Source organism: Triticum dicoccoides, chromosome 3B (assembly GCF_002162155.2).
Source record: "Triticum dicoccoides isolate Atlit2015 ecotype Zavitan chromosome 3B, WEW_v2.0, whole genome shotgun sequence".
Taxonomy (NCBI): domain Eukaryota; kingdom Viridiplantae; phylum Streptophyta; class Magnoliopsida; order Poales; family Poaceae; genus Triticum; species Triticum dicoccoides.
The window spans coordinates 654,320,830-654,328,816 of record NC_041385.1 but is presented as its reverse complement, the minus strand read 5'-3'; the positions used below and the strand labels follow the sequence as shown (position 1 = coordinate 654,328,816).

The following is a 7,987-nucleotide window of genomic DNA, read 5'->3' as shown; positions in this document are numbered from 1 at the left end:
TCCTGGGCCTCCCGGGCCGGCGGCGGCGAAGTGGGCGCGCGCCCACGTGGCAGCGCCTGAGTGGCGGAGGCGGGCGGCGGCGGACGCGTCCGGCGCTGGGGCGGACGTGTCCGTCGGCGGCGGAGGATGTTTTTTTTTTAGGGTTTCGGGGAGAGGGAGAGATCCGAAAACGGAGGGGTGTATATATAGGCATAGAGGGAGCTAGGAGAGTCCAAATGAGGTGCGGTTTTCGCCCACACGATCGTGATCGAACGCTCTAGGACATGGAGCAGAGTTTGGTGGGTTTTTGGCCAAATTTGGAGGGTGTTGGGCTGCAACACACACGAGGCCTTTTCGGTCCCTCGGTTAACCGTTGGAGTATCAAACGAAGTCCAAATAATACGAAACTTGACAGGCGGTCTACCGGTAGTAAACCAAGGCCGCTTGGCAAGTCTCGGTCCAATCCGGAAATGTTTAATCCCCACACACGAAAGAAAGCTAGAAATGACCACCGGAGGAGAACGAAGCGCCCGAATGCAAAACGGACAACGGGGAAAATGATCGAATGCATGAGATGAACATGTATGCAAATGCAATGCACGAGATGACATGGTATGAGATGCATGAAAACGAAAACAACACACGGAGACAAAGACCCAAACCCGAGAAATAAATATAACTTAGCGCCAGGGACGGCAAGAGTTGGATACAAATATGGAAAGTATATCTGGGGCGTTACACAAGGCCCAACCTTGGTTTTACCATTTGCCTCACCACCACCTATACCTTTCCCTTGGGTCGGCCAACCCGAGGGTCATCTTTATTTTAGCCCCCCCGGGCCAGTGCTTGTCTAAGTGTTGGTCCGAACTGAGCTGCCTGCGGGGCCACCTCGGGGCAACTTGAGGGTTGGTTTTACTCGTAGCTAGTCTCATCCGGTGTTGCCCTGAGAACGAGATATGTGCAGCTCCTATCGGGATTTGTCGGCGCATCAGGTGGCTTTGCTGGTCTTGTTTTACCATTGTCGAAATGTCTTGTAAACCGGGATTTCGAGTCTGATCGGGTCTTCCTGGGAGAAGGTATATCCTTCGTTGATCGCGAGAGCTTGTCATGGGCTAAGTTGGGACACCCCTGCAGGGTTTAAAATTTCGAAAGCCGTGCCCGCGGTTATGGGCAGATGGGAATTTGTTAATGTCCGATTGTAGATAACTTGACACCAGATCCAAATTAAAATGCATCAACCGCGTGTGTAGCCGTGATGGTCTCTTTTCGGCAGAGTCCGGGAAGTGAACACGGTTTTTGGGTTATGTTTGACGTAAGTAGGAGTTCATGATCACTTCTTGATCATTGCTAGCTCACGACCGTTCCTTTTGCTCTCTTCTCGCTCTTATTTGCGTATGTTAGCCACCATATATGCTTAGTCGCTGCTGCAACCTCACCACTTTACCCCTTCCTTTCCCTTTAAGCTTTGCTAGTCTTGATACCCATGGTAATGGGATTGCTGAGTCCTCGTGGCTCACAGATTACTACAACAACAATTGTAGGTACAGGTTTATGCGATAATCATAACGCGAGAGCGATGTTTGCTTGATTTGGAGTTCTTCTTTTGCTTCTTCTTCGATCAGGGGATAGGTTCCAGGTCGGCAGCCTGGGCTAGCAGGGTGGATGTCGTTTGAGCTTCTGTTTGTGTTTCATCCGTAGTCGGATGTTGATATTGTGTATGATATATTGTTGTATTCATGTGGCATTGTTTGCCTTTTGTATGTATCCTCATCTATTAAGTAATGTTGATGTAATGATATCCACCTTGCAAAAGCATTTCAATATGCGGTTCTATCCTTGGTGGGACCTTCGAGTCTCTTTAGGATAGTATCGCATATTGGGCGTGACATATACTCTTTGCATGCTTGCTTGCTATATGTTGTGAATGTTAAACTTGTGCCTAAACTCCACTTAAACTTAAAATTGTTAAAATCTGCAACTTTGGTACTAAGTGTCTAATCACCCCCCCTCTAGACACCTCTTCTCAAGGTCCTATAGCTTCCTCTGCAGAGATGCGATTCACCTTGGCCTTCACGAAAGGATTAGGCTTTGAGCCATTTCCATTACTGCTTGCTTTCTTCTCTGTGCAGTCATTGGCATAATGTCCAGGTTTCTACACTTGTAACAGGTAACTTGACTTAGGTCCTTCTTGGGCCTGTCATGGGTATGACCTCCATTACCACTATGATGCTTGTGACCATCATGATGACTTTCCTTGTGATGATGCTGATGACTATGGTTGTGTGAGCGGTTGCCTTTATAGGAATTACCACTAGGCTTGGAAGAAGAACCATAGTGCCTTGGTGGGGATGAGGTGTGAAGCTTCTGAGATGAGTTGGAGTTGTGCTTATGAAAATTGCTCTTCCTCTTCCACTACGCGGTATGTTGCTGTTGTTGCCTCCGGATGGTGCACGTCTCGGTGGCATCTGTTTGATGAGGGTCCAAGATAAGATATAGGAATGGAAGAAAGAAATCCTAAGAATATAGCTACCCTTATGCACGCACAAAAATGCAAAGGAAACACAACACAGCTCAAGCAATTCATGGCAATCACACACAGTTCATTATTCAAACAAGCCTATGTACTGTTGTCCACAACTTTGATACGGTCAAGTACTCGACCGAAAAACGTTTATTCAACATGGTGGTCAATTCTAGCTCAGACCGATGCGTGATTCAGCTGCCACGGTCATAGTACCATCCCATTCCTTATCATTGCTGATGAAGGGACCATTTTCTCCCACTTCCTGAAGTTCCGCTCCTCTATCAAGAGCTTCCTCATACTGGGTTTTCCAGTACCCCCTCTCTTTGTGGAGCTTATAAATCCTATCATCTATCACCACTTCTCGGGCCTTCATCTTTCCCAGCTCTTCTCGCAACTCTAGGTTCTCCTTCTCCAGGATTTTAACCCTTGCTTGATGCTCATCTGCATCTTCACATACTTGTTCCATCTCAAACTCCGGAGTCTCGAACTTGTACTCCATGTCGTCGTGCGTGTTGATTTCCGCACATTGTCGCTTGACCTTCTGGAGAGAATCCACCAAGCTTCCCTCCAAATTGTGGATGTAACGCTCCAGGTTGAATATGTGTGCTGTCTGCAAGTCCACGTTTTGTCCTATTAAGCATCTTCATGGGAACTCCATTGGTGGCGGTTCGCTTCCCAAAGGTCTGAACTCCTAGCCGATGCAACTCTTCTTGATATAGGTAGGTAAGTCTAGTCACCACCTCATGCATGGCTTTGCTGATTGCTTGTTTCTTCGTCACGACGATGTCCAAGATGGAGATGTCCTTAGTTTTTGGCTTCTTGCATCCCGGAACATGGACGCGGAGGTTCCAGTAGCTTCCTCCCTCCTTGCACCACACTTTGACTTCAGGTATTGGCAACTTCAGCACCTCAAGCAGTGCCAAGAACAAGGGATAATTAATTTGGTGCCCTTAGTTGTGACCCACTCGGCAGGTTTACCCCTAGTTTCCGAAATCACTTGTTCCTGCCCAAACCACTTTGCTCCTCTTATGCTTTCATCCTTTGACCATTTGACCATCACTTTGAAAACTTCATAAAAAATTCATACTAACTCAGAAAAATTCAAATAAGATATCAAAATGTTCAGAAAAACATCACCTATATGTGCATGTCATTTGCATTCATGAAAAAAGTGTTAGCCAGTCCCCATCTTACATTTAGCTCATATGGCCTTAGCATGAATAGTAAAATCTAAAAAAATTCTAAAAAAATTGGTCGCAAACTTTGACCAATGTTTTCAGTGCTTGCCAAGTTTCATAAGAAAATGGCATTCATGGAAGTCGTGGGAAAAAAAGAAATTTTGGAGCACTGATTTTTGTTTTTTAGCCACGACTTCCACGAATGTCATTTCCTTATGAAACTTGGCAATCACTCAAAACTTTGGTCAAAGTTTGCCACCAACTTTTATAGAATTTTTAGATTTTTTTAGATTTTAATATTCATGCTAAGGTCATATGAGCTAAAACTAAGATGGGGACTGGCCAACACTTGTTTCATGAATGCAAATGACATACACATATCGATGATGCTTTTTTGAACATTTTGATATCTTATTTGAATTTTTATGAGTTAGTATGAATTTTTTATGAAGTTTTCAAAGTGATGGTCAAACGGTCAAAGGGCAAAAGCATAAGAGGAGCAGAGTGGTTTGGGCAGGAACAAGTGTTTTCGGAAACTAGGGGTAAACCTGCCGAGTGTGACCCAACTAGGGGCATAAAATCAATTATCCCCAAGAACAAAGAGCCAAAAAGAATACCCTGAAAGTCCTTAGCTTCACGCAAAACTTGGCACTCCATCTACAAGTTTGAAATTAGGAGAGATTTAGCAAAGAACAGAATAGAATACGAGAATCATAGTAAATAACTAATAAATAAATATTTGTTCGTAGGTCTCCTATTCTACTCCATTTCTAGGGCCACATCCTACAGTCAGTGTAGTGCTATAATACCATTTTGTAACGATCCAAACCCATGGGGTCCAAGTCTTCTAAGCTTTCTGTGCTATCCCTAGATCAAAAGCTAGCACACCCAGTACAAATATGAATATCGAGCACAAACGTCATTTTATTACATCGAAGATCCAAAGTTCAATTTATTACAACTCTCTCAGCTGAAGGCTGAGTTACATAGCGAAAGCAAATAACATAATAATAATCCTGAGCCCATCAATCGCCACAAGGCTAGTTGAGTGTAGCTCCGTAGCCCTATCTCGTCACTCATCATCTGCACATGACACGTACAGGTAAGTACTTTGAATGTACTCGCAAGTTGCAACAAAAGTGATAACAAATAGTCATGCTGGACATGTGTCTAGGGTTTATTTGCAGAAAGCCATTTTCCCCTAGACTATAAAGAAAAAGAAAAGAAATCAAGTTTTGATAAACATTTTTTTTAGTTTAAACCATCGAGTTTAAGTGAATACTTGGATATCCGCAGCAAGGTTCACTAAAAATATTTTTTTGACAGGTTGAAGTAAAACACCCCGCTGTGTTTAACTTCCACCTAACCCTTTTAAAAAAATAGATTTGAGAAAAGAGAGGGGAGATTCTTCTTCAGTGCAAGTCTTCAGTTGCTTAAAATTGCCCATAGCCGAGGGCACGGCTAATCGATTAGGTTAAACCCTCTGCAGAGGTCGTACATGTTCCCCACATGACACAACCAACCCCGTTTACCATTACACACTTAGGTGTACGACTAGGAGGAGATTGTGACGAAGTCTTTCCGTAACAGCCGCTATACCTGACCAAGCCGCCCGCAACTTAGGCAATGAAAGCCCCTCTATGATGGCGGTCCTGAGGTAAGGGTTTCTCGTTAGTACTAAGCTAAGCCAGAGCCCATAGTAGCATGTGGCTGTATTGGAAGCTACATCAAACTGTTCTTGGAAGATCTCATTCCCCTGGACGGCAGTCCCCACCAAAAACCTGTGTGCAAGATCCCAGTCGGGCGCATTCACTGCAATACCCCGATGGGCACAATCACTTGTAGACGCTCCCGTCATACCATTCCGCCCAGGGAGTAGGTGTTGAAAATAATATAGTTTTGCTTTTCAAAAAAATATATTTTCTAAATCATTGTTCCAAAGGAACAAGTTTGTATTTTCAAAATATTTGGTCCACCCCAACTACAAGCATGGCTAAGCGTATAGTCCAATAGCATTGGTTCCTAGGGCTTTACTACTAGTAAAATATTTGCAAAATAGAAACATAAAAACCAACACATGCATGCTAATTGATTTTAAAAAAATCAATGCAAGATAAAAACATGGGATGAATATGGTCAAGGTTGCAACTTGCCTTCTGACTCGCAGCAACACGGTTCTACCTCCTCGTAGAATTCACCTTCACACTCGTCACAATCTAACACAACAAAATTACTTGAGTAAGACACTCCACACATCAACATTCACATAAGAAGTGCTCAAGCAAAACCATCCAAATCACAATTCATGCCAAACGACCCTAGCAAGTTAACTACATATGACTCAAGTTTGTGCAATTGGACCGGTTCATATGAATGGCATATAGTTTGCGTTAATAAACTAATTAGTAATTTTCTAACTCTAAATTTTTATGACGACAAGAACTAACCAGATAGGTTTTCTACGGATCAATATAATGGTTTTAACAATGAAACAAAATTTAGTTTAACGAGTTTATTAATGGATGAACAAAGGAGGTCAAAATCAGGGTATTGTGCTAAAACAGTAACCAAACTTTACTGAAAAAATATTCTATGCATTCTAGCAGATTGGTACGGTTCCAAGGACCAATTTTCATATATAAAAGTTTTTCATATGATTTACAAAATAAAAGATATAGTAAAAATACTCAAATTATCATTTAAATGAAAATGAGATTTTAATTTGCGCAAAAGTAACATTTCTAATTTTTGTAATAAACTAGAGGTCCGCAGCTATCTAGGGATATCATATTTGTCAAATTTGGATAAGCGGTTTAAAAGATATGATTTTTCTGTGTTGGGCTAATTTCCTGGAAAAGAAACGAGGTAAGAAAAAGAGTCGCCACGTGGCAGAATTCTATAGGCTAATACTGTTTTGTTTTTTTTAACAGAGAAAGAGGGCTGGCCTCACCGGAGATGGAGATGGCCGGTGACGGTGGCTCGGACGTGAAGCGACACGGCGGTCTCCGGCAATGGTAGAGAAGTGGACGAGGGAGAGGAAGTCGGGGTGAGTCTCCAGGACACGACGTCGGCTCCTGCTTTGCCTTCTGGTGGCTGCTAGATGTCGCCGGAGTTGGGCGCAACCCCGGCCGAAATCAGACAACGAAGAACTCGTGCTCCGGCTGCGAATTTTCAAAAGAAAACAGGGTCCATAAGATGTGCAAGATCGAGATATGAAGGATGAAAGAGTTAGAATGTCTGCTTCACCTCGAACTCGCCGGAACCTTCCACGAACAGCAGCAGTGTCAGGCAACTCCGGTGAGCAATTCACGACGATGAGTAGGGTTATAAGCTCCCGAAGGAGAGGGTTTCGGGCAAGGAGAGAGTTGTGAGGGGAGGGGACCTTTTATAGGATGCAGGGAAGGTCGAAATGACACAGGGCGTCGTCGGAGTTATAGCTGTTGTTTCTGGTGCTCTAATGGCCATTAGGGCTCGTTCTAGTGCGGGTAACGGAAGGTTAAGAGTTAGGGAGGGTGTGAGGAATCCGTTCAGAGCGGAATTAAGGCGACGGGAAGGAGGGGAGGAGTCAGACGGGGTGAGTGGGGCGCTGGTTCGTTCCCTGCGTTGGACAAGAGGTTGGGGACGAACGACCAGGTCGGGTCGTGAGGAGATGGAAGAAAACGGAAAGAGAGAAAAAAAAAATGGTGAAGAGGACCTGGGCCGGTGCTGCATGTGTTGAGACGTAGCTCGTATGCCTGTAGGTCCAACTCCTAGCGTTGCTTGCATATGGGGAGCTCCTAGTTGGCGCTTCAGGCGCCAGCTAAGGGAGCTGGCGCTCACAGCCGCCGAATCATGGGCGGGCCCATATGGCGACCACGCCCAGTCGCTGGCTAACCTCGCCCCGCCTGGTCCCTCGCTCGATCGAGAGCCTCGAGGGCTGTTCGTACGGTCGCGGTTGACCAGTTGACTGGTCAACCGTTGACTTTAGAAAAAAGATAAAAACGTAAAACAAAAAAATCACAAAAAAAGAAAAAAAATCGGGATTTCAAAAAAGTTCACAAATTTGGAAACCTACATCCATTTTTTAAATCATCAAATTTGGAAAAGTTCACAAAAATTGAAAAAAGTTCATCGAATTGGGAAAGAGTTCATCAATTTTGAAATAAGTTCACCGAATTTAAAAAAATAATCAATTTTGCAAAACAGTTCATCGATTTTGAAAAGGTGTTCATCAATTTTGAAAAAAAGTTCATTGATTTTGAAAAAAGTTCATCAATTTTGAAAAACAGTTTATCGATTTTGAAAAAGAGTTCATCCATTTTGAAAA

The 7,987-nt window shown here is 43.7% G+C and overlaps 1 long non-coding RNA gene across 1 annotated transcript; it reads right to left on the bottom strand.

Moving 5' to 3' along the window:
- Positions 1–5,834: 5,834 nt before the first annotated feature.
- LOC119281738 lies at positions 5,835–7,349 on the bottom strand. The gene is made up of 3 exons (XR_005138533.1): positions 6,928–7,349; positions 6,632–6,842; positions 5,835–5,897 (listed from the first exon to the last, which is right to left on the bottom strand). It is a non-coding gene; the product is annotated as an uncharacterized LOC119281738 (long non-coding RNA).
- Positions 7,350–7,987: the final 638 nt, after the last annotated feature.